The 26,019-nt window shown below is 48.5% G+C and overlaps 1 long non-coding RNA gene and 1 other non-coding gene across 3 annotated transcripts in view; one reads left to right on the top strand and one right to left on the bottom strand.

The window, feature by feature from the left end:
* Positions 1–1,897: 1,897 nt before the first annotated feature.
* TRNAG-CCC lies at positions 1,898–1,970 on the bottom strand. Its single transcript has one exon. It is a non-coding gene; the product is annotated as a tRNA-Gly (tRNA).
* A 7,524-nt stretch (positions 1,971–9,494) lies between these two features.
* LOC112586993 overlaps positions 9,495–26,019 on the top strand; it is a 77,021-nt gene continuing 60,496 nt past the window's right edge. The window contains exon 1 of one of the 2 annotated variants that reach the window (XR_006553545.2): positions 9,495–12,148. This is a non-coding gene — a long non-coding RNA (uncharacterized LOC112586993). Of the gene's footprint in view, positions 12,149–14,878; positions 14,914–26,019 lie in introns of those variants that run through there. The other variant, XR_006553546.2, reaches the window with a different exon arrangement.

Below are 26,019 nucleotides of genomic sequence, written 5' to 3'. Positions count from 1 at the left end.
TCAGAAGATGGGGGAGGGTGTAATCCCTGCCTTGTGGCTCTGGCCACATAATGGCCCTGCCACAGCTATTTGGGGCTGCTTGGGGAGCCAGGCCCACTGTGGCCACCAGGGAGGCAGCCTAAGGAAGTGGCAGAGCTGTGTAGAGACGGAGGGGGTGGGGGAACCAAATCCCATAGTCATGGCTCTTAGGAGGAAATACGTGGGAGGCCTGGGGGGAAGATCTGGGCAATTGAAGCCGGGGCTGTGGGCCAGTCCCCAAAGAAAGCATGTGCCGGGCGGCAGTCGGTCTGGCCCAGCCTGGGAAGATGCCTCCTTTACTGCTGGATGCCCGGGAGATGCCTCTGGGCTGCTGGACACAGCCCTGACCATCCCCCACTCCCCGGGAGGAATGTGCCCCCTCCCCCGCCACTGCCTCTACACTCTTCCACATAAGGCTTTCGGGGGGCAGCGAGCGGGGCGGGGTGCTCACACCATATGAGTTCAGGACAAAGGAATCAGAAACACATGGACTGGATTCCCCAAGGAGGAGAAATTCTGGAAAGAAGACTGAAATGAAGAGAGTAGAGCCTGAAGGGGTGCTAGGATGGGGACCTGGGAGGAAGCAGGGGTAGGTGCCTGGTTCTGCCCGCAGTGATACACACACCCCCAGGGCTCTCAAATCAGCCTCACCTGGGGATGAGGTCCGTCCTGGACCCTTGTGCAACCTGCTCCATCCCCTACCTCTCTGAGCCTCAGTTTTCTTCTTAGTGGCCCAGAGGCTCAGGTCAAAATTTTGGAAGTCATCCATATCTCTCTGGGCTATTTTCATCTTCTTCTCTTTTTTCTTCTTCTTGCTCCACATGCCGCACCACCCCCCAACCCCGCCACCTTCTTCCTCCTTTCCCCTTCTCCCCCTTCTCTCTCTCTCTCTCCTGCATCAGCAAACCCAGTGGTCCAGGGGTTGCTGACCACCAACTCCCCATTATGCATAATTCAACCACATTTCACCTCCTTCCCGGCCTCAATCATCTCCCACTTGGACCAGTGCCATCACCTCTGCCTGGATCTTCCAACTCAGACTCTCACGTCTCTACAGGCTGCTCCCCCAATAGTGGCCAGAGGACACCCTCCCCTGCTCAAGAACCCTGCTTGGCTCCCACTTCACTCAGAGCAAAAGCCAAAGTCTTCCCCAGGACCACCAGGCTCTGCACACTCTGCCCCGTCCCCTCCCTGCCCTCACCTCCTCCACTCTCCCCCTGGCTGTTCCTTCTGCCCCCCACTGGTTTCTTCACTGATCCTGGCATGCTCCCACCACAGGGCCTCTGCACCTGCCATTCCCACTGCCTAGTACCTTTCTACCCTAGATTTCTGCACGACTTTCTCTTCACCTCCTTCAGGTCTTTCCTCAAACATCACCTCCTCAGAGAGCCTTCCCTGACCCCCAACTTAAAATCGCATAATTTTTCGTAACACATCAGCATCTGACAACTCTGTAGATTTTCGTTTCTGATCTTGCTTCCTGTCTGCTCGTGAGAACATCAGTTTCACACAGGCAGGGTTTTGTGGGTTTTTTTGGTTTGTTTTCTTCCCCACTGGGCTCCCAGTGTGAAGAGTAGCTACTTGTTGATCTAACTGACTGAATGATGACAATCCCATCTGAAGATGGTTGGGGCAAGTTTTTTTCCTAGCTTTCTTGAAGTCTAATTTATATTTTGTTTAATTCACCTGGTATCTGCAGTCAGGTGATTTTTAGTAAGTTCAGGGTGTTATGCAACCACCACCACAATCTGGTGTTTGGGAACACTTTTGACAGTTCAAAAGTTCTCTCCTTCCCTTTTGGGTTTGTTTTGTTTTCTTTTCTTAAATTTTGTCTATTTGGTCACACGCCTGGTCTTAGTTGCAGCACATGAAATCTTAGTTCCCAGACCAGGGATTGAACCTGGGCCCCTTGCATTGGGAGTGCAAAGTCTTAGCCACTGGACCACCAGGAAAGGCCCCTCTCTCATTCCCCTATATAGTCTTTTCTCCACTGCCCCCTAGTTTAGGCAACCACTGATCTGTGTTCAGTCTTTTAAGCTTTGCCTCTTCTAGAAATTTCTCAAAAATGGAATCATACAAAATGTAGTATTTTGTATCTGGCTTCTTTCACTTGGGGTAATATTGTTGGGGATCCATCCATGTCGGTGTGCTTATCAATTCTTTGTTCTTTTTCATTGCTGAGTAGTATTCCATTGTATGGATCTACCACATTCTTTTTATTCATTATCAAACTGTATATCTGATAAAAGTCTTGTATCCATAATATATAAAAAGCTCTCAAAACTCAATAATGTCTCAATATCCACTCATATTTAAAACTCTAAGCAAGGTAAAAAATAGACGGGAACTTCTAAACTCGGATATAAGGTGCCTACCAAAAGCTCATAGACATTTCGGTCATTGCCACCGTTGGGCTATTACAGATAAGGCTGCTCTGGAGACTCGTATGCAAGTTTTGTGCAGAGTCTACTTTCATTTCTGGATCATATGGGACACAAATGTTTAACTTTTTAAGACACTGCCAGATGGTTTTCCAAAGCGATGGTACTATTTCACTTCAACACCAGAAGCAATGGAGGGTTCCAGTCCCTCCATATCCTAATACTAGGCATTATCAGTCTTTTTTATTTTACCTCTCCCAAATGGTGTGTGTGGTGGTATCTCATCATGGTGGTTTTAATTGCACGTCTCTAACCACTAATGATCTTGAGTATCTTCTCCTATTTTTATTTGCCATCCAAATATCCTCTTTGCTGAATTATCTGTTTAAAACCGTTAAAAATTGTTTTTAAAAACATTTATGTATTTGGCTGGACCAGGTCTTGGTCGCAGCACACAGGATCTTCTACCTTTATTGTGGCGTGTAACATATTTTAGCTGCAGCACTTGAGATCTTTAGTTGAGGCATGTGAACTCTTAGTTGCAGGATGTGGGATCTAGTTCCCTGACCAGGGATCGAACCGGGGCTGTCTGCATTGGGAGCACGGAGTCTTAGCCATTGGAGCACCTGTGGTTGTTCAGTTGCCCAGTCGTGTCTGACTCTTCATGAGCCCATGACTGCAGCATGCCGGGCTTCCCTGTCCCTCACCATCTCCTGGAGTTTGCCCAAGTTCACGTTCATTGCATCAGTGATGTCACCCAGCCATCTTATCCTCTGTCGCCCTCTTCTCCTTTTTACTCTTAGTCACCATCCAGTAGTTTCCCAGAGCTGCAACTTTTGTTTTTTTTTTTTCTTTTCTGACTGTGCTGCAGGGCATGTAGGATCCCAGTTCCCTGACCAGGAATTGAACCCACATCTTTTGCATTGGAAGCTTGGAGTCCCAACCACTGAACCACCAGAGAAGTCCCTTAATTGAGTTTTTAATTCTTTTATTGAGTTTTTTTTTGTGTGGAGGGGTTTTGTTGTGGTTTTGGTTTTTTGGCCATGCTCTACAGTTTGTGGAATCTTAGTTCCCCAACCAGGGATTGAACCCAAGCTGCAGCTGTGAAAGTGCTGAGTTCTAATCACTGGATGACCGGGAAGTTCCCTGTTTTTGTTTTTTATTGAAGTATAGTTTCTGTACAATATTATTTGTTAGAGGTATACTATGTAGTGATTTATAATTTTAAGGTTATACTACATTATAGTTATTATAAAATCTTGCCTCTATTTCCCATGTTGTACAGTATCTTATTATTTAGTTTTTTAAAAAGTTATTTTTCAATACCTTGTTGCTGACATATAGAAATAGAATTTATTTTAAAGTATTGATCTTTACTCCAATAAAAATTAGTTATTAAAAAAATTGACCTTGTATCCAGGGATTTTGTTAAAGTCACTCAGTTCTATTAGTTTAGCAGTAGATTTTTTTTTAAAGCATTTTTATTTTACTTTGTTGGGCTGTGCTGGGTCTCTGTTGCAGCATGCAGGCGTCTCTAGTCATGGTGCCAGGGTGACATATGGGATCTAGTTCCCTGACCAGGGAGTGAACCTGGACCCCCTGCATTGGGAGTGCAGAGTCTTAGCAACTGGACCACCAGGGAAGCCCCTAGCAGTAGATTTTATTATTTATGCAATGTACATAATAGTGTCATTCACTGACAGTGAAGGTTTTAGTTACTGCATTTCAATCTTTATGGACTTCCCTGGTGGCTCAGATGATAAAGAATCTGCCTGCCAATGCAGGAGACCCAAGTTCGATCCCTGGGTCAAGAAGATCTCCTGGAGAGCAGAATGGCTACCCACTCCGGTATTCTTATCTGGAGAATCCCATGGACAGAGGAGCCTGGCAGGCTACAGTCCCTAGGTTTGCAAAGAATCACACACAACTGACACTTTCACTTTTCAATCTTTAAATCTTCTATATTCTTTCTTTATTACCTTGGCTAGGTTCCCTATTGCAATGTTGAAGACGAGTGGTGATAGGGGCCATTTTCTCTTGTTCTAATCTCAGAGGGAAATCTTTCACTATTTCACAACTAAGTTTGATATTTGCTGTGACGTTTTGGTAGGTACCTTATATCAGAGTTTAGAAAATCTCATCTATTTTTACCTTGTTTAGAGTCTTAAACATGAGTGGACATTGAGACTTATTATTGAGTTTTGAGAGCTTTTTACATATTATGGATACAAGTCCTTTATCACATATGTGATTTGCACATACTTCCTCCTGGTCTGTGACTTGTCTTTTCATTTTCCAAACATTTCACTTAAATGAAGTCCAAGTTATTCATATTTTCTTTTACAAAACATGCTTTTGGAGGCATAGTGCTAAAATTTTTTTGCCTAAGCCAAGGTCACAAAGATTGCCCCGTTTATTTTCTCCCAGAACTTTTATAGTTTAAGGGGAATTTTTGTTTTTGTTTTCTTTTGGATTTTTTTAAATTTTTGTTTGTTTGTTCTGGTTGCACTGTGCGGCTTGTGGGATCTTAGTTCCCCAATCAGGCCCAACAGTGAAAGCACTGAACGTCCTAACCTACTAGATCTCCGAGGAATTCCCTATAGTTTTAGGTTTTATATTTAGGTCTATGGTTTACTTCCCAGGTGGCTCAGTGGTAAAGAACCTGCCTGACAATGCAGGAGATGCAGGAGACCTGGGTTTGATCCCTGGGTGGGAAGATGCCCTAGAGAGGAAATGGCAACCCATTCCAGTATTCTTGCCTAAAAAATCCTCTGCATAGAGGAGCCTGGCGGGCTACGGTCCATGGGGTCGCAAAGAGTTGGACATGACGGAGCGCACATGCATGCTCTGGTCTATTTAGAATGACTTTTTGTGTAGAACGGGAAATAGAGTGTAAGAGCTCCCCCCATCCACTCTTCTCCTTCCTCTTCCTTTTGCATGTGTATATCCTATTCTTTGGACAATTCAAACGGGGGTTATTTTGGTTTCTGGTTGAGTGGGTACTTGGCTCCTGCTTGCCTGTCTGTAATTCTCCCACCAGGGTCAGGGCAGGACTGCAGGAGAGAAAACCATAGACAGGATGCCCAAACAGGATGTTGCCCAACCTCTCAGGGCTGAAATCCAGCTCAAGGGTCCTTATCGGCCCTTCCATCAACAGCTCTACTCGAGCCAGACCACAGGGCTTGCCACCTTCCTACAGCCCCTGGCTTGAGATCCAAACAGAGCCCGGTGCCAGCAAAGCCTGAAATAACCTCTGGACCCCTGTGCCTTCTCTGAGGGGGCAGACCCTGTGTCCGTAGGACTTCCTGGGTTATGTTGGCTTCTCAGTGATCAGCTTCCTTCCCTCTTGCCCTGCTCCAGTCAAGCTAGGTCACGTGCCCTTGTTCCCCGAGCCACTCCTGTTCCCACCAACCTGCAGAAGGCAGAAAGCAAACACTTTCCCAGAAGCCTTGCCCAAGTGCCCTGGATCAGGGTGGGGCTGGGGGCTTCCGGGAATGAGAAGCTCGAGGTATTATATTGTTCTCCCAGCCCTTCACCCAACCCATACCTCCCCCTGTGGGTCATGGGAGAAGGTCACAAACCCAACTGAAACCATTCACCTCAGATTGGGACCTGAACCCACATGGCCGGGGCTCAAACCTGGCCAAAATCCACAGTCTTCCAATAGAGATCACACAGCTGGTTTTGGGACCTAATGGAACTCAGGTTCTTGATGTCTCCTTGTAGAAAGAATTCAGTGAGAGACAAAGTGATAGGTAAGAAGTTGATTTATTTAGAATGAAACACGCTCCACAGAGAAAATGTGGAATGTCACAGAGGGCAAGTGCAGCCTCGAAATGTGGTGTGGGGCTGGGTAATTTCACAGGCTAATGAGTAGGAAGACCATGAGCTCAGCTGCTAAGTCGTGTCTGACTTTTTGCAACCCCAGGCTCCTCTGTCCATGAGATTTCCCAGGCAAGAATACTGGAGTGGGTTGCCATTTCCTCCTCCAGGGAATCTTTCTGACCCAGGGATTGAACCCGAGTCTCTTGGCAGGCAGATTCTTTACTATTGGCACCTGGCGGGAGGATTATTCATCTATTTTGAGGAAGGGGTGGCAACTTCCAAGAACTGGGCCACCTCCCACTCTTGGGTCTTTGAAGGTCAGCCTTGGAAGTGCCATGGCACCTGTGGGTGTGTCACTTAGCTTGCTGATGTGTTACAATGAGCATATACTGAAGTTTAAGGTCTAGTGGAAGTCCACTTGTCTGCCATCTTGGACCCATTTGGTTCCAATCGGTTTATGTTGAGGTCTTGGGCTACGTCGTTCTTTTCAGTGTTCTGCCTTGCCTTCTTCCTTCCTGTTTCAGAACCTCAGGGAAACACGGGGAGAGGATGGTAGTGGGCAGATCAGCAGGGATCACGGTGCGTAGAGACCCAGCCTCTCTGTGTGTGTCTATGACAGCTGCTTTGTGGGTCTGACCATCTATTCTTTCCGTGAGTCTGGTCAGGTCCCATCTTTCCTCTGCTCAGAACACTCTGTGGACCCCATCTCACTCAGGCCAAAATCCAAAGTCCTCGTGGCCCACAAGGCCCTGAACAATTGGCCCCATTGCCTCCCACCCTCCTCCTCACGCATTTCCTCCAGCCACACAGGCCTCCTCACCGTTCCTCAAACACACCCGGACACAGTCCAGACTTGGGGCCTTTGTACAGGCCGTTCCCTCTGCCTTTCCCAAATATTTTTACTCCTTTTGCTTCAAGTCTTTGTTCACATACCATCTCCTGTTTAAAAAGATCTCAGCTCCTTAGGACTTCTCTGGTGGTCCAGTGGCTAAGACTCCCCGTTCCCAATGCAAGGGGCTGGGGTTTGATCCCTGACCAGGGAACTAGGTCCCAAGTGCCCCAACTAAGGATTCACATGCCTCAAATAAAATCTGGTGTATACTAACTATACATTAGTGTATAGTTTAATGAAGAAAAATAAGGTGTGGTATAGAGAAAATTAAAGCAGGGGGAAAGGATAGAGACATTTGAGGAAAGGGAACTGAGTTGTTTTTATTTTTTAATATTTATTTATTTATTTGCCTGCACCAGATTTTAGTTGAGGCATGTGAATCCTTAGTTGGGGCACTTGGGACCTAGCTCCCTGACCAGGGATCAAACCCCAGCCCTTTGCATTGGGAACGGGGAGTCTTAGCCACTGGACCACTACCAGTGGGGTGAGGAACGGTGAGGAGGCCTGTGTGGCTGGAGGAAATGCATGAGGAGGAGGGTGGGAGGCACTGGGGCCAATTGTTCAGGGCCCTGTGGGCCACGAGGACTTTGGATTTTGGCCTGAGTGAGATGGGGTCCACAGAGGGTTCTGAGCAGAGGAGAGGCGGGACCTGACCAGACTCAGGAATTTATTATTTTGGCTGTGTTGGGTCTTTGTTGTGGTGCACGGGCTCTCTAGTTGTGGCATGTGGGATTTTAGTTGCCCGACCAGAGATCAAACCCACGTCCTCTGCATTGGAAGTGGATTCTTAACCACTGGACCACCAGGGAAGTCCCTATATACCACACCTTCTACTGTCATTATAATTCACGTCTTTACCTGGAGTATTAACTCCATGAGCACGAGGGGTGTTTCTGGTATATTTCCAGCACCTAAAGCAGAACCAGGCATGCAGTAGGTGCTCAATAAATTCATTGAGTGAGTTGTCTCTTTCTCATTCACACTTTGTCCACTTAGGCCTGGCGGGGCCAGGCCCACCCCCATCACCAGGACCGAGCACAAGATCAGACCTGGTTCGTGGACACACTCCACTTTTTTCTGGCTACTGTGATTGATTCCTAAATGACACGGATCCCAGTCTGTCCAAAGCCAGGCAGCCCCAGGACTTTTGCCAGAGCTATTGTCAAAGTAGCTGTCTTCCCTAGAGTTTCAGGGCTGATAAGATATAAACCAGGGATTGTGAGGCCATTTAAACCCCATGGAAAATGGCTGTCTGAGTGTGAAGCTCACTAGAGGACAGCTCATTTGAGAGAAGGGCTTCCCTGGTGGCTCAGACAGTTAAGAATCTGCCTGCAATGTGGGAGACCGGTGTTCAGTCCCTGGTTTGGGAAGATCCTCTGGAGAAGGCAATGGCAACCCACTCCAGTATTCTTGCCTGGAGAATTCCATGGACAGGGTCCATGGGGTCGCAAAGAGTTGGACATGACTGAGCAACTAACACACACACACACTTTTGAGAGGGGAACATTACTTTGTTTAAGCCTCCGGATCCAGTTGTGCCTGAAGCCAACATACCTTAGACTTTTCAGCTGTATGAACCATTAAATTATTAATATTTTTTGTCCTTAAGTCAATTTGGGTTTGAATTTTCACTTGCCACTGAAATAGTTCTGACCAGTTCCTTCTCCCTGCTCCCTCTTTCCATTCCTTTCCTTTCCACTTCCTTTTTTCTCTTTTTTCCTTCCTTCCCTTCTTCATCTTTCTCTCTCTCCCTCCATCTCTTTCTTTCTCCCTCCTTCCCTTTTTCCCTTCTTCCCTCCTATCCCTAATTTAATCCTTACCCCATTCTGGTCTAAACCATCATTCTTGCCACCCCTCCCGCAATGCAGCTGACACAACTGAGTCAAATTGCACTTTTTACCTTCCCTCCTAACAACCCTCCTCCCATCACCGCCTCCCCAGCCTCACCCCTCCCTAATTCAGTGCCTGTGTGTTAGTCACTCAGTCGTGTCCAGTTCTTTGCAACCCCATGGACTGTCTGTACTCCACTAGGCTCCTCGGTTCATGGAATTCTCCAGGCAAGAATACTGGAGTGGGTAGCCATTCCCTTCTCCAGGGGATCTTCCTGATCCAGGGATCGAACCTGGGTCTCTCTCATTATAGGCAGATTCTTTACCATCTGAACCACCAGGGAAGTCCCTACAGGACTCTGCCAAATGTGGGTCTGAAATCCAGCTCTCCCACTAGAGGGCTTTGTGCCCTGGGTAACTTCCACCTCCTTAAGCCCCAGTTTCCCCACCTGTAAAACAGGTGAAAACAGCCTGATGATCGTTCTCAGGTCTGCCTCCTTTCTAACTTCTTCTAATTGCTCACCCGAACTTCACTTCGCCTGCCCTCAACTCACTACCCTTGAGCATTGCTCAGAATCTTCATCTCCTGGGACCCTGCAGAAGGATGTCCCAAATCACCCTGAGCCCTGGGGGTCACCACAGTCATGGTCCAGGACTCTGATGGGACTGCTGACGTCATCCCTACTTTACAGATGAGGAAACGGAGCCCCGGGTCACCCAGCCTGCGTATAAACAAGGCAGTTTCTCAGAGGAGTAAAGCATGCTAGCCTGGAGAACTCAGGGGAAAGGAGCGGTGCCTGGGGAGACAGTGGTCAGGGAGGGTTTCCTGGAAGAGATGACATTTTGGGGTCAGAACTTCCCAGACACAGCATCATGGTGGGGGGCGGGGGAAAGGAAGCCAGGTAGAGGGCCTGCCAGGGCCTGAAGTGGGAAGCAGTGGGTGTGTCTAGGGGCCTGGGAGGGCATCAGGAGAAAAGCAGGGAGGGGGGCAGTTCTTGATCTCCTGAGCCCAGCAGAGGGCTCTGGGAGGAACAGAGCGGCCCCAGGTGCTGAGTGAGCCCCCACTGATGGAGCCCCCTCTGGGCCCACTGGGTCTCTTTTTTGCCTAGAAAGTGGATTCTCTGCCAGCAGACTGGTGGCTTCAGACCCTCCCTGTCCCACCGCTCTGATCTGCCCAGCCCACCCCGCATCTCCATGCAAGGAAATTGAGAAGATTCGAAGTAGAGGAGGGGCTTCTGGGAGGGGAAATATTTGGATTCTCCGAAGGCATGAGAATTGCCTGATTCCCAACCGATTAGGGGTAATTAACCCTTCGCAAGGCAGTAATTAAGTCTGTGCCTCTGAAACCGTAATTAGGAGCTCCAAGAGGCTCCGCCCCCCTCCCAAGAGGCAGACAATCCCCAGTGCTGAGGCCAGCTGGGACTGGGGGCAGGGCTCTCTTTCCCTGGCAGGGTTGCGGGGTACTCACAGCCTGCCAGCCTCCCTCAGCACCACCCCATCCCATCCCAAAGCAGGGATGCAGGGACCAGCGCCCATGGAACCCAGGCATTTTCCTTTTGGGGTTGTCAGGCCACACAAGGAGACTTTGCTTTTGCGGGGCATGAAGTCAGGGAGATGAGGCTGGGCAAGGGGCCTGGGGTGTGGGGCTGGCAACAACCCTTAAGGGTTTTCCTCTCTGGCCAAGGGGAGCGAAGCAGAGATCCCAAATCAAAGTGGGTGAGGACCTCAGGGACACGGGCTGGCCACAGGGAGGATGGGGGCAGTCTTAGGGGGCTCAGTGAGGACAGGAGATGCCCACTCACCACAGCCAAGAGGCATTGGCCTCAGGAGTCAGGCTGACTGTGTGCTCTCCGGGTCTCCCAGGGAGGTGGCCAGGAGATGAGGAGCAGAGATGCAGAGTTCCTGGTGTGGGGCAACTGGTGCACAATGATCCCTGGGACACTCAGGTCCACAGAGACCCCCTGCTTTGCCCCTGCCCCATCTATCTAGCCCCCGGCATCCACCAAGCAGACTTCTTTTTAAAAATAATTATGAATTTAAGCTGTCTTGGGTCTTAGATGTGGCATGCAGGAACTTTGATCATTGCAGCTTGCAGGATCTTGGTTCCCTGATAGTGATTGAACTCAGGACCCCTGCATTGGAAGCACGGAGTCTTAGCCACTGGATCACCAGGGAATTCCCCCTCAGCAAGCTTTCTGAGGCCAACTCTAGGTCCCCACGTAGAGTCCCATTCCTCTCCACTCCACATGCTCTTTGGTGGTATAGCTGGAGTCAGTATCCTCAGAGGCAAATGCCTGGGAGAGGGAGGCAGGTCACATGGTCTGGGGTTTTTTCTCTGGTGTGTGTGGGGAGGTGGGGGGGCACTTGCTCACAGGTGTTCATGGTGGGTTGGGAGGATGGTATCTATGTGGAGCTGAGTGGTGATAGAGGGCTTTCAACTCAGTCTGAGGTTTATTCTTTTCTTCTCCAGCTCTTAGGAGACGACACCTCAAGGAGGGGCACGGAAGCAGGGAGACCTGTTGGATAGGGAGTGTAGGGTGGGATTTGTCTCCAAAAGAGTATTTGACATCCCACCTGACCTCTCCCTCCACTGCTCAGCTCTGGCCACCCTGATCCTTTCTTGTCCAGTACCTCAAGCTCCTTTCTCTCTGCCCCAGGACCTTTGCACCGGCTATGTCCTCCACAGATGCCTTGCCCCGGTCTTGGGGTGGCTGGGGCTTTATCCCTCTCAGTGCATGTTTAGTTGCTTTGGTCGTGTCTGACTCTTTTCGACCCTATGAGCTGTAGCCTGCCAGGCTCCTCTGTCCATGAGAATACTCAACTGGGTTGTCATGCCCTCCTCCAAGGGATCTTCCCGACCCCGGGATTGAACCCAGGTCTCATGTCTCCCGCGTTGGCAGGTGGGTTCTTTACCACTAGCGCCAGCCACCTGAGAAGCCCATATCCCTCTCAGGCCTCAGTGCAAACGTTGCCGCCTCCGAGAGCCCCCGCTACTCCGCTTATTCAGAGCAAGCTTCCTGTCCTCTTACATCCTTATGTTCACTTTCACCTTCAGAACACTCATCCCAACCAGGAACAGGCTCCTGGGTGTCTCTCCCCTTCCTCATTTGTGTTCCGCGAGACTGAATGTTTCAGAATAGCAGGGAGTTTTACCTATTATGTTCCTTCTGTGTCCTCTGAACCCAGAACAGAGTTCGGTACAGGTAAGTGCTGATAACTGCTGGTGATGGGAAGTAAATGGGCGACAAGATTACAATGTGGAAACAGTGGCTGGGAAAAGCGGAACGTGGAGGAGAATTTTGTAGACGGACGGCAGGGGCTGCATCCAAAACTGTTGAGCGGCCTCCCACCCTACAAGTCCTGGGTGGGGAGAGATGGGAGGGGCGACCCACTTTCCGAGTAGTCGCACGCACCTCCCCCCGGTGGCCCACAGGTGGCGCTCGCTCCGCGCACTTTTAGCGGCGGGAAGCACAGGTGGGAAAACCTGAGCTTTTGGTGGCTGAAGAGGCACCTGCTGATTTAATCCCCGCCCCTATCTTCCTGGGGTCAGCCCCTGGCCGCAATTTGGACGCCACCAGGGGTCTCAACTTCTGGGGGTGTCGGAGGCACGGGGACGGTGGGTCTGAGAGGAGCTGAGGGCTCCGCCCCACGTTTGGCTCTTGCTCACGCATAACGAGTTAAGCAGCCTGAGGAAGGGTACCTTGAGGGTAGGGGAAGTGCTTGCTCTGCGCATGTCCTGTCTTAACCCTTTATAAACTGGATCTGGGTTCCGTGTTTGGCCTTGGTGGGTCCTCAGAGCCTACTTGTTGAATACTGAATGGAGGGATCCCCACTTTACAGAAGGGAAAACTGAGGCTCCAGGAGGCCCGGGTTCACAGAGTTGGAAAATGGTGAGGCTGGGGTTAGAGCCCTGCTGCTGCTAAGTCACTTTAGTCGTGTCCGACTCTGTGCGACCCCATGGACGGCAGCCCACCAGGCTCCCCTGTCCCTGGGATTCTCCAGGCAAGAACAGTGGAGTGGGTTGCTATTTCCTTCTCCAATGCATGAAAGTGAAAAGTGAAAGTGAAGTCGCTCAGTCGTGTGTCCAAACTCCAGCATCAGATGGTCAAAAAAAAAATTAAAGAATGGATTTGTTAGTTATCCACAGGGATACAGGAATCCCTTTAGAAAGTCGAAATCTTCCCTGAACCTCATCTCAGGCCCCAGATGGTGATGGGGAAGGTTCCCTCCCACCTTGCTTTCTGTCCTCACAGGTGCCTACACATACCACCGGGGGCCCCTATATTTCTAGCTGGGGCCCCGGGCGTAAACTCCTCTCTCAGGGCCTCAGTTTCCTCACCTGTAAAATGGGCTTAATTGTCAGGGGTTTTTTTGGGGGGGGGTTGTTTTACTTTCTTTCTTTTCTTTTTTTTTTTTTTTTTTTTTTTTTTTTGCTGAGCTGTGTCTTCATCGCAGTGCATTAGCTTAGTTGCTCTGTGGCATGTGAGATCTTAGTTCCCTGACCAGGGATTGAACCTGAGTCCCCCACACTGGAAGATGGATTCTTAAACACTGAACATCAGGGAAGTCCCAGCTTAAATGGTCACTGAGCTATCTCCCCAGATGGCTGTGAGTGTCCAGTGGATTATTCCCATGAAAAGCTCTCAGAGCAGTGCTTGGCACGTGGGCTGCGTCCAGACTGTGCAGATCCCCTTTGGCAATGCACAGGGGACCTGTGTGTCCTGTTGCCTAACACATCATTCTTGAACGTTCCTGCTATTTGCCTACTATGAGGGCCTGGTGCCTAGTGCATCTCTGTGGTCTGAGGCTGCCTGTGAACCCCAGTGCTGTCTGCATTGGATATGTGTGCATTCAGCTGCTTCTACATGGAGGTCAGTTCTACGTGGATGCCAAGGTATGCAAGGCAGTTGGGTTCCCATGGACTAGAGTTTCTCAGTCTCAGCACTCTTGACACAGGGGCTGGATCTTGCTTCGCTGTGGGGGAGGGGCCGTCCCGTGCACTGTAGGGTGTTAAGCGGCTTCATGTGCCTTGACCCACTAGATGCCAGTAGCACCTCCTCAGTTGTGACAACCGAAAATGTCTGCAGGCTCTGCTGAACATCCCCTGAGGGGCGCAACCACCCCCATTGAGACCTACAGCTGTATACCCTTCTGGTAGGTACCCACCCAGTCAGTGTACAGATGTGCATTTCTGCTTCTCTGTGAGTGCCTTGGGCTGGCTTCCCTCAGAAGCAGACTGTGACACAAGAGGGGGAAGGCACAGGGCTTGTTTGGGAGATAAAATGGATGCTTGTCTTTCTGCCAAATTTCTATGTTGAAATCCTAACACTCAATGTGATGGTATTAGGAGGTGTGGCCTTTGGGAGGGATTAAGTCATGAGGGTGGAGCCGTCGTATAAAAGGGACTCAGAATGGACATGAACACACTGCTGTATTTAAAATGGATAACCAACAAAGACCTATCCTATAGCACATGAAACTCTGCTCAGTGTTATGGGGCAGCCTGGATGGGAGGGGAGTTTGGGGGAGAATGGAGACATGTATATGCATGACTGAGTCCCTTTGCTGTCCACCTGAAACTATCAAAATATTGTTCATTGGCTAGACACCAATACAAAATAAAAAGTTTTTAAAAAGGCACCCAGAGAGGTCCCTCTTCCTCTTTCTGCCACGGGAGGACAGAGCATGAAGTTGGCCTTGTTTGAACCTCAAAGGGAGCTCTCACCAGAACTCCACCATAATCTCGGTCATCCAGTTTCCAAAACTGTAAGAAGGAAATTTCTGCTGTTACAAGCTACCCAGTCTAGGTATTTTTGTTAGAGCAGCCAGAACAGATGAAGACAGGAGATGAGGGGGAAAACTTGAGGGGGTGGATAGAGTGCAGAGGGGTGGGGAGACAGGCCTTGCAGATGCTCCAGGGGCGCCTGGAGGCCCATGGACCATGTAGCTGCGAGGAGAGGGAACAGAGGTATTTATCCGCCAGCTCCTTTCCCACTTGGACTAAGGCCTGGTTGCTGGGGGCGTGCATTGGTGCACGTCTGGCTCCTGGCCACAAGCACTGCACTGGTCAGGGGCCTGGAAGTGGGCCAGGCTTGGCAGCATCTGCGTGGGGGTGGGGGTGGGGGTGGGGTTTCTTTACCTTCCCGTGTGGCCGTTCCTGGGGGAGGGTGTGGGCTGCGGGCTGACTGGAGCCGGGCTGTGCGGCAGCCGGCTGTGTGTATATTTGGTGTGCCAGTGTGTGTTTATCTGCCGTGCATGTGTTTGCGTCTGTATTTATCTGGCGGTGAGTGTGCGACGTCTTTGTTTTCCCTTCTGCTCCGTCTCCGCGTACGTGGGGGAGACTTCTGTTTTTAATCAGGGGCCAGGGAACCGTCTCGTCGCCACGTTTGTGATGGCGATATTAATTTAAGGCCTATTGGAAGCGATCTTTCTGAGTCTTCGGTGAAGTGGGACCCTACCCTGGGAGCCTTCTAAAGGGAGGGGCAGCAGAGGGGAATCTTCCCTGCTCTTTGTGTGCAGAAGAGGGGAAACTGAGGCACGTGGCTGCAGAAATCTTCTCCCTAGGCAGCCAAGGAAAGGAAGTTTGCAAGCAAACCATTTTACAGGCATAAAATCTTTTTATTTATTTATTTATTTATTTTTGGCTGCATTGTCTTCCTTGCTGTGGCACAGGCTTTCTCTGGTTGCAGCAAGTGGAGGCTACTCTTCCTTGCCCTTGGTTAGCTTCTCGTTACTGTGGCTTCTTTTAGTCTAAAGCACAGGCTCTAGGTGGTTGGGCTTCAATAGTTGTGGCTCACAGGAGCTTCGTTGCTCTGGAGCATGTGGAATATTCCTGGACTAGGAATTGAACCTGTGTCCTCTGCATTGGCAGGCAGATTCTCATTTACTTTACCACCAGAGAAGTCTAACATGCATACACTCTTGATGATTCTCCTTGCATGTAGAAGAAAAAAAGACTATTGGCCCCATTTACAGATGATAAATGGAGAAGGAAATGGCAACCCACTCCAGTGTTCTTGCTGGGAGAATCCCATGGACAGAGAAGCCTGGTGGGCTATAGTCCATGGGATCACAAACAATCGGCCATGACTGAAGTGACTTAGCACGCATGCACAGATGAGAAAACTGAAGCTCAAGGGATGGGACCCAGAGCTCACATGAAGCCAGAGGTTCTTGGCCTCTTGCCAAGGCTGGTCGTGTTCTTTCAAATGAAGGGACTTCCTCGGTGGTCCAATGGTTAAGACTCTGCCTTCCAATGCAGGGGTTTGTGGGTTTGATTCCTGGTGGGGGAACTAAGATCCCATGTACCATGGGATGCAGACAAAAAATAAAAGAGAAAACAAAACAAATGGCAAATCCCTTCTGAAGCTGTCCAGGGCTGCTTGCTCTTCACCTGCGCCTCTGTTTCCCTGCTGGTCACCAGGAACCCTTCCCTGCCTGCCTGCCCTTGGCAGTCTGAATAATCCCCATTTCTAGGAAAAGTGCCAGCTTTCTCATACTTCTCTTCCTTGGATGCTCCAGGCCCAGGGGCCTGGATGGCTCTGTGAACACAGATATTACTTAGCATTAATTAATTACCCCTTGTGGGGTGAGGGTGGTGCCTGTGGATGCCCAAGCTCTGAGACACCTAGAGGTTGACTTGGGTCCCTGGTATGGGTGCTCTAAGCCTGGAGTGGGAAAGGGCTACCCGTTCCAAGATGCTCCAAGTTGTTGTTGAGTCACTAAGTCATGTTTGACTCTTTTGTGACCCCATGGACTGTAGCCCTCCAGGCTCCTCTGTCCATGGGGATTTTTCCAGGCAAGAATTCTGGAGTGGGTTGTCATTTCCTCCTCCAGGGAATCTTCCCGACCCAAGGATTGAACCTGCATCTCCTGCATTGGCAGGTGGATTCTCTACCACTGTGCCACCAGGGAAGCCCACACCAAAAACAAAACAAAACCAAACTAAACTAAACTAAAACCGCCTAGTGATGCCACATTCTAGTGGAAACAGAGCTTCTGTGTCAGGGAGAGCTGCCGAAGCTTTCTTCACCCATCCCCTGGGTGCTGAGGACTGAAGTGATTCTCTCAGGGATCTGGTTTCCCTGGATCCTAAGGAGGCTGGGAGATCCAGGTTGTGGTTGATCTGGAAAGTGACCCCAGGAAGCAAGGTTAGGGGAGAGGCCGAATAAGGGAGGGAAGGCATTGGATGAAAGTGTCTTCACGACCAAATCTCCACTGCAGGCAACTTCGGCTCAGTCCTGCCAGGGAAATGCTGAGACACCAAGTAGAACACACCTCTCAGAGTTTCCCCACCGGGGGCCATGGGAGCTGGGGTATTTGCCCCCCGCTCTTCCCCCATCACTGGGCAGGGACTGGTCCAGCAGTATGCTTGCTCTCCATCACCTTCTGCCCAGCCTGGCAATAGTGCAGCAGCCGGGGGTGGGTTGTCGGAAGCTGTGGGGTCAGTGTGCCCAGAAGTGGAGTCCGTTGGGGATACAAATGGGCGCTGATGTTCCAAGGGAGCAGAGACAGACAATAAACAGTACAAGTAAACCACAGGGCATGTTTGGAGGGGTATGAGTTGGAGAGAAGAGGGGCAATGAGGACTTCCCTGATGGTCCAGTGGTTAAGAACTCGCCTGCCAACGCAGGGGACACAGGTTTGATCACTGGTCCGGGAAGATTCCACATGCCACAGAGCAACTAAGCCCATGTGCCACAACTACCGAGCCTGCACCCTAGGGCCCATGCTCTGCAACAAGAGAAGCCACTGCAATGAGAAGTCTGCACTGCAACTAGAGAGTAGCCCCCACTCGACACAACCAGAGAAAGCCCAGGCGCAGCAATGAAGACCCAGCACAGCCAAAGATAAATAAATAAAATTTAAAAGGGGGGAGGGTGCAATGAGGTAGAGCAAAGCGAAGTCGAGGATGCTGTGGGTGTAAGTTACTGACTCCGAGCTCGGCCTCCCATCAGTTCAGTGCAGTCGCTCAGTCGTGTCTGACTCTTGCGACCCCACGGACTGCAGCATGTCAGGCTTCCTTGTCCATCACTAACTCCCGGCATCCCATAGACGACTAATAAATGTTCTGTGATTCTGTCTAGTCCGTGAAGATGGAGAGAGAGGCGAAAGGGTGAGGGAGAGAAGCTGGTGTGGAATAGGCACCTGGGCAGGGTGGGAAGGGAGGGAGGGAAAGGCTGGTAATGATGTGAAAAGTAATCGGCCCTTCTCTCTGGGAGGCGGTGAAACTCTAATTAGAATGAAAATGTGGTTTAATGAGGATGAAAACGGTAATTGTGCTGGGCAGCACTGTAGTCCCCATGGTGCCACTTTCCCAGGGGGCCCTTTCTGGGCCTCTGAAGACAGAGATGTGGATGAGGGGGACTCGGGGCTGCGGAGGGGTGTAGTTGGGACCCCATCCCCACTCCCAGAGGGTCCTCCCAGGTGACACCAGGTAAAGACACCACGCAGAGCCCTACCTGCCCCCAGGGCTGGTTCCAGGTGCCCTGGGGCCCTGCTTTTCCATCTAGCCCCTTATCCTCAGTGGTGGGCTTCCCTGGTGGCTAGACTGTAAAGAATCTCCCTGCAGCGCCAGAGACCAGGGTTCGATCCCTGGGTCGGGAATATCCCCTGGAGAAGGAAATGGCAACGCGCTCCAGTATTCTTGCCTGGAAAATTCCACGGACAGAGGAGCCTGGAGGGCTCCAGTCCATGGAGTCACAAAGAGTCGGACACGACTGAGCGACTAACACTTTAACACTATCCTCAGTGGTAACACAGTGGAACTGAGAAACAGTGATGTTGTTTATTGAAGACCTACTATGTGCCAGGCACCGTTCCAATCCCTTTATAGATGCTGACTCATAGAATCCTTAAAATTCTCTCCATTTTACATATGGCAATACTGAGGCACAGAAAGGGACTTCCCTGGTGGTCCAGTGTTTAAGAACCTGTCTTGCAAGGAAGGGGAGGCGGGTTCGATCCCTGGTCAGGTAACTAGGATCCCACACTCCGCAGGGTATGCCACAATGACAGACCCGCATGATGCAGCTAAGACCTGGTGCAGCCAAATAAATATTAAAAAACAAAACAAAAGAGGCACAGATAAGAATATACTGAAGAGTGGTCGGTTCAAGCAGCCAAGGCCATTCTTTCTTCCTTAACCATATGTTTGCTGGGGGCGCCAAGGGATTGACTGCCATCAGGGTCAAGGGACCCGTCCTGCCTGCCTCCTTCCTTGTACAGTTTTTCCATAACTATGTTTGAGGGACAGCCATTTCTATTTTGGGGCTTCCCAGGTGGTGCTAGTGGTAAAGAAGCTGACTCCCAGTACAGGAGACTTAAGAGATGTGGGATCAAACCCTGGGTGGGGAAGATCCCCTGGAGGAGGGCATGGACACCCACTCCAGTATTCTTGCCTGGAGAATCCCATGGACAGAGGAGCCTGGTCGGCTATATTCCATGGGGTCGCAGACCTAGCACCCATTTGTGTTTATCCGCTGCTTCGACTCTTCTAGAGGAGATGGACGTGGCTGAAGAGGGAGACTTTGTGTTCAATGGGCGTGGCTTGGTGCAGAGGTGGGTGTGGCTGGATTTACCAATCACTGGGAGCTCAGAGGGTAAAACTGCTGCTGCTGCTGCTAAGTTGCTTCAGTCGTGTCCGACTCTGTGCGACCCCATAGACGGCAGCCCACCAGGCTCCCCCGTCCCTGGGATTCTCCAGGCAAGAACACTGGAGTGGGTTGCCATTTTCTTCTCCAATACATGAAAGTGAAAAGTGAACGTGAAGTCGCTCAGTCATGTCCGACTCTTAACGACCCCATGGACTGCAGCCTACCAGGCTCCTCCATCCATGGGATTTTCCAGGCAAGAGTGCTAGAGTGGGGTGCCGTTGCCTTCTCCATTTGCCTGCAATGCAGGAGACACGGATTTGATCCCTGGGTCGGGAAGATCCCTTGGAGAAGGAAATGGCAACCCACTCCAGTATATTTGCCTGGAGAATTCCATCGACAGTGGAGACTGGTTGGCTACAGTCCATGGGGTCACAAAGAGTCAGACATGATTCAGGGACTAACACTTTGATTTTCACACTTTCCAAGCTCGGAAGAAGCAGAAGCTGAAAATTGCCCTGTAGAATCTGGACAAAATGCTGGGGGTCCTGACTCCGAGGCCTGAACTTTCTTGCCATGAAAAAAGCCAAGAGGTTTTTCAAATGTTGGTCTGAATAAAGACTGAGGTTTGTAAGATCTCACTGGTCCCCACTTTTGCTTCTGAAGACATCACCAATAAAGTACTGCCTGTTATGAGGTCTTGTTGGAAAAGAAACCTTGGAGCTTCACTGGTGGCTCAGTGGTGAAGAATCCCCCTGCCAGTGCAGGAGACACGGGTTCGATCCTTGATCCAAGAGGCTCATACATGCCATGTAGCAGCTAGGCCCCTCATGCGCCACAGCTGTTGAGCCTGTGCTCTGGAGTCTGGGAGCCCTGAAGCCTGTGCTCTGCAACAGGAGAGGCCACCACAATGAGAAGCCCCTGCATGGCAACTAGAGAGTAGGTCCCGCTCACTGCAACTAGAGAGTAGCCCTCACTCACCACAAGTAAAGTCCGAGTAGCAACAAAGACCCAGCACAGCCAAAAATAAATAAAGTAAAAACAGAAACATTTATTGAGGCCAGAAGTGCAATACAAACAGACTTGTGTGGCTTTTCAAAATCATCCCAGGTCAAGGGAAATTAGGTTTTTGACCACATGTATGGCAGACAAAGCATTAACAGCCTTAATATATAAAGAATCCTTATGGTTCAATAAGAAAAAGACAAATGTCCCAGATATGATATTGGCATAGGGCTCACAAAGGAATGAAAAAAATTCAATAAACCTCTGTAAAGATGTGTCACCTGATCAGTTATCAGTTAAAGGATCTCTTTTACTTGTCAAGTTTACCAGCATGTGTGAAATTTTGAGAAGACACACTGGTGCACTCTCACGGGAGTGTAAAGTGATACACTGGAGGCCAGTGCAGATATTTGTAGTAAACATTTAAGTCTGTAAAACTCTCTGACCCAGGAAGTCCATGTCTAGGGATATGCCAAGATTTATAAAGAGGAATGCAGAGTGGTTAAGTGCCCCAGAGTCAGATGGCCATTGTTCCATTCCTGGTTCCTTCACCTACAAGCTATGTGACCTCAGGCAAATGACTTGATGTCACGGAGCATATCATGAAGATTCCCTGAGGTAATGTGTGCAAAATTCTCCTACTAAGCACATGATAGGTGCTTGCTATTATTATCATCATTGCAAAACCTTTAAGGAAAGCTATTAAACTGTGGAAGAGTCTTTGCCTAGAAAGATGCCCACATATTGGGTTGGCCAAAAAATTTGAGTTTTTCTATGATGTTATGGGAATGGGAAAGACTAGAGATCTCTTCAAGAAAATTAGAGATACCAAGGGAACATTTCATGCAAAGATGGGCTTGATAAAGGACAGAAATGGTATGGACCTAACAGAAGCAGAAGATATTAAGAAGAGATAGCAAGAATACACAGAAGAACTGTACAAAAAAGAGCTTCACAATCAAGATAATCACAATGGTATGATCACTGACCTAGAGCCAGACATCCTGGAATGTGAAGTCAAGTGGGCCTTAGAAAGCATCTCTACGAACAAAGCTAGTGGAGGTGATGGAATTCAAGTTGAGCTATTTCAAATCCTGAAAGATGATGCTGTGAAAGTGCTGCACTCAATATGTCAGCAAATTTGGAAAACTCAGCAGTGGCCACAGGACTGGAAAAGGTCAGTGTTCATTCCAATCCCAAAGAAAGACAATGCCAAAGAATGCTCAAACTACCGCACAATTGCAGTCATCTCACACGCTAGTAAAGTAATGCTCAAAATTCTTCAAGCCAGGCTTCAGCAATATGTGAAACGTGACCTTCCAGATGTTTAAGCTGGTTTTAGAAAAGGCAGAGGAACCAGAGATCAAATTGCCAACATCCTCTGGATCATCAAAAAAAGAAGAGAGTTCCAGAAAAACATCTATTTCTGCTTTATTGACTATGCCAAAGCCTTTGACTGTGTGGATCACAAGAAACTGTGGAAAATTCTGAAAGAGATGGGAATACCAGACCACCTGACCTTCCTCTTGAGAAACCTATATGCAGGTCAGGAAGCAACAGTTAGAATTGGACATGGAACAACAGACTGCTTCCAAATAGGAAAAGGAGTACATCAAGGCTGTATATTGTCACCCTGCTTATTTAACTTCTATGCAGAGTACATCATGAGAAACACTGGGCTGGAAGAAGCACAAGCTGGAATCAAGATTGCCGGGAGAAATATCAATAACCTCAGATATGCAGATGACACCACCCTTATGGCAGAAAGTGAAGAGGAACTAAAAAGCCTCTTGATGAAAGTGAAAGTGGAGAGTGAACAAGTTGGCTTAAAGCTCAACATTCAGAAAACAAAGATCATGGCATCCGGTCCCATCACTTCATGGGAAATAGATGGGGAAACAGTGGAAACAGTGTCAGACTTTATTCTTTTGGGCTCCAAAATCACTGCAGATGGTGATTGCAGCCATGAAATTAAAAGACGTTTACTCCTTGGAAGGAAAGTTATGACCAACCTAGATAGTATATTCAAAAGCAGAGACATTACTTTGCCAGCAAAGGTCTGTCCAGTCAAGGCTATTGTTTTTCCAGTGGTCATGTGTGGATGTGAGAGTTGGACTGTGAAGAAAGCTGAGCGCCGAAGAACTGATGCTTTTGAGCTGTGGTGTTGGAGAAGACTCTTGAGAGTCCTTGGACTGCAAGGAGATTCAACCAGTCCATCCTAAAGGAGATCAGTCCTGGGTGTTCATTGGAAGGACTGATGCTGAAGCTGGAACTCCAATACTTTGGCCACCTCATGCGAAGAGTTGACTCATTTGAAAAGACCGTGATGCTGGGAGGGATTGGGGGCAGGAGGAGGAGGGGACGACAGAGGATGAGATGGCTGGATGGCATCACTGACTCAATGGACATGAGTTTGGGTAAACTCCAGGAGTTGGTGATGGACAGGGAGGCCTGGTTTGCTGTGATTCATGGGGTCGCAAAGAGTTGGACACGACTGAGCGACTGAACTGAACTGATGATGTTATAGAAAAACCCAAATGAAATTTTTGGTCAACCCAGTACATAGTAGAAAATGAAAATGATCAAACCTATATGTATTGGCACCACATGACCACTGCAGTATATTTACTGAACAAGAAAACAGGTTTCACATGTTGTGTGTGCTGTGCTAAGTCACTTCAGTCCTGTCCAGCTCTGTGTGACCCTAGGGACTTTTGGCACCAGACTCTTCTGTCCGTGGGATTCTCCAGGCAAGAATACCGGAATGGGTTGCTATTTCCTTCTCCAGGGAATCTCCCTGACCCAGGGATTAAACCTCTCTTACATCTCCTGCATTGGCAGACGGGTTCTTTACACTAGCGCCACCTGGGAAGCCCCAAATGTCATATATTTCAAGCATTTTGATCAGGGGTCAAGGAATTAATTTGTCACTTTGCAATGTCATCTACCCAGGTTCAAAACTGACAGGAAAAGTTTATGAGGTACTGTTTGTCCTTTCTCTATGCAGTGGGTTCTTTTTAAAAACTATTTCTTTCGCTGCCCCAGCTCGTAGTTGGGTCACACGGGATCTTTAGTTTCAGGATACAAACTCTTCATTCTATGAGAGAACAAACTCCTGTTGTTTAAGTCGCCCCAGTTTGTGGTCATTTGTCACCGCAGCCATAGGAAACAAATAACGTCTATTTTTCTATATTTTAGCTTAAATGTTGTCAAATGTAAAGACAACTTGAAAGACTTGTCCAGTGAATACACACCCACCACCTAGAGTCTACAAGGGACGTCTGGCTCCATTTGTCATGATCTGTCTTTCTATCCATCTATCCACCCACCTTTTTTCTTTTCCACTTCAGTTTATTACAGAACATTGAATATAGTTCCCTGCGCTATGCAGTAGGTATACATATTGTTGCTTATCTGTTTTATACACAGTAGTTTGTATCTGTTAATTCCAAACTCTTAATTTATCTACCCCCCACCCCCTTTCCACTTTGGTAACCACAAATTTGTTTTCTATGTCTGGGAGTCTGTTTCTGTTTTTATAAATAATCTCACTTGTGTCATGATTTAGATTCCATATATCAGTGATACCATATGCTACTTGTCTTTCTGACTTCAACCACCTCTTTGAATTTTTTTTTCTAATTAATAATTTATTTTTTAGAGGGATTTTAGGTTCACGGCAACATTGTGGGGAAGGAACAGAGGTTTCTCATATACTTCCTGCCCGCGTCCCCAGCATGCATAGCCTGCTCTACTTTCAGCATCCCCACCAGCATGGTGCAATTGCTACAATTGATGAACCGCCTCTTGGTGCTGTTCATTCTGTGGGTTTGGACAAATGTATAATAACGTGAATCCACCATTACAATCTCATGCAGAATCGTTTCCTTGCCCTAAAAATTCCCCGAGCTCCACCTACTCGTTCCTCCCTGCCCCTCATCTTTTTACTGTCTCCATAGTTTTGCTTCTTCCAGAAAGTCATAGAGCTGGAATTATACTGTATGTAGCCATCACATATTGCCTTATGTTACTTAGTAATATGCATTTACGTTTTCTCCATGTCTCTTCATGGCTTGCTAGCTCATTTCTTTCTAGCATTGAATAATATTCCATGTTGTGGATGCACCATAATTTACTTACCCATCCATCTACCTCACTTTTTAATGCATTTCAAGGTAAGACCCTGCTTCTTCCCCATTGATTTTAGCACAGCACCCAAAGCGATCTTGTAACAAATCAAGTACCTGTCCTGTTCAAAATCTTCCTGGGGTCCTCGTCTCACTTGAGTGAAACCTGCACAACTCCCTGTGCTCCCAGGGTCCCCTTATCCCTTTTGCCTGTTCCCCACCATCCTCTCACGCTACATCAGCCCACATGGTCACCATTAGCCACATATGCTTCCTCAGCCCTTGAAAGTGACTGATACAACCTAAGTGTGCATCAACAGATGAATGGATAAAGAAGATATGGTATACACATACGTTGTTGTTCGGTTGCCAAGTCGTGTCTTACTCTTTGTGACCCCATGGACTGTAGCCTGCCAGGCTCCTCTGTTCGTGGGATTTCCCAGGCAGCAATACTGGAGTGGGTTGCCATTTCCTCCTCCAGGGGCTCTTCCTGACCCAGGAATCAAACCCGTGTCTCCTTCATTGGCAGGAGGATTGTTTCACTGAGCCATATACACCATGGAATACTACTCAGCCATAAAAAGAATGAAATCTTGCTATTTGCAACACGGGTGGACTTGAAGGGTATTAGGCTAAGTGAAATATGTCAGAGAAAGACAAATACTGTATGAGATCACTTACATGTGGAATCTAAAAAATTAAACAAACTAGTGAATATAACTAAAAAAAAGATTCACAGATATAGAGAACAAACTACAAGTTATCAGTGGGAAAAGGGAAGGGGAGGGGCAATACAGGGGTAAAGGATTAAGAGGTACAAACTATTACGCATGAAGTAATTCACAAGGATATATTGTACAACAAATGGAATATAGCCAACATTTTATAATAACTATAAAGTAGTGTAATCTTTACAAATTGAGAATCACCATACTGTGCTGTACTGTGCTTAATCGCTCAGTCGTGTCCAACTCTTTGTGACTATAGTCCCTGAGATTCTCCAGATAAGAATCCTGGAGTGGGTAGCCTTCTCCAGGGGATCTTCCCGACCCAGGAATTAAACCAGGATCTCCTGCATTGCAGGTGGATTCTTTACCAGCTGAGCCACCAGGGAAGCCCTTCACTATACTGTACACCTTTAAATTATATAATAGTGTACATCAATTGTATTAAAAAAAAAAAAAAGTCCCTGGGAATTCCCTGGAGGTCCATGGTTAGGATTCGGCACTTTGACTGCCAGGGCTTGGGTTCACTTTTTGGTCGGGGAAGCAAGAATGCCAGTGAGAAGCAGCAAAAGCAAACGAACAAACAAAACCATTCCAAATTGAGGTATGCTATAACTGAAAACGT

Source organism: Bubalus bubalis, chromosome 9 (genome assembly GCF_019923935.1).
Source record: "Bubalus bubalis isolate 160015118507 breed Murrah chromosome 9, NDDB_SH_1, whole genome shotgun sequence".
NCBI classification, from domain to species: Eukaryota; Metazoa; Chordata; class Mammalia; order Artiodactyla; family Bovidae; genus Bubalus; species Bubalus bubalis.
This window is presented reverse-complemented; position numbering and strand designations above follow the sequence as displayed.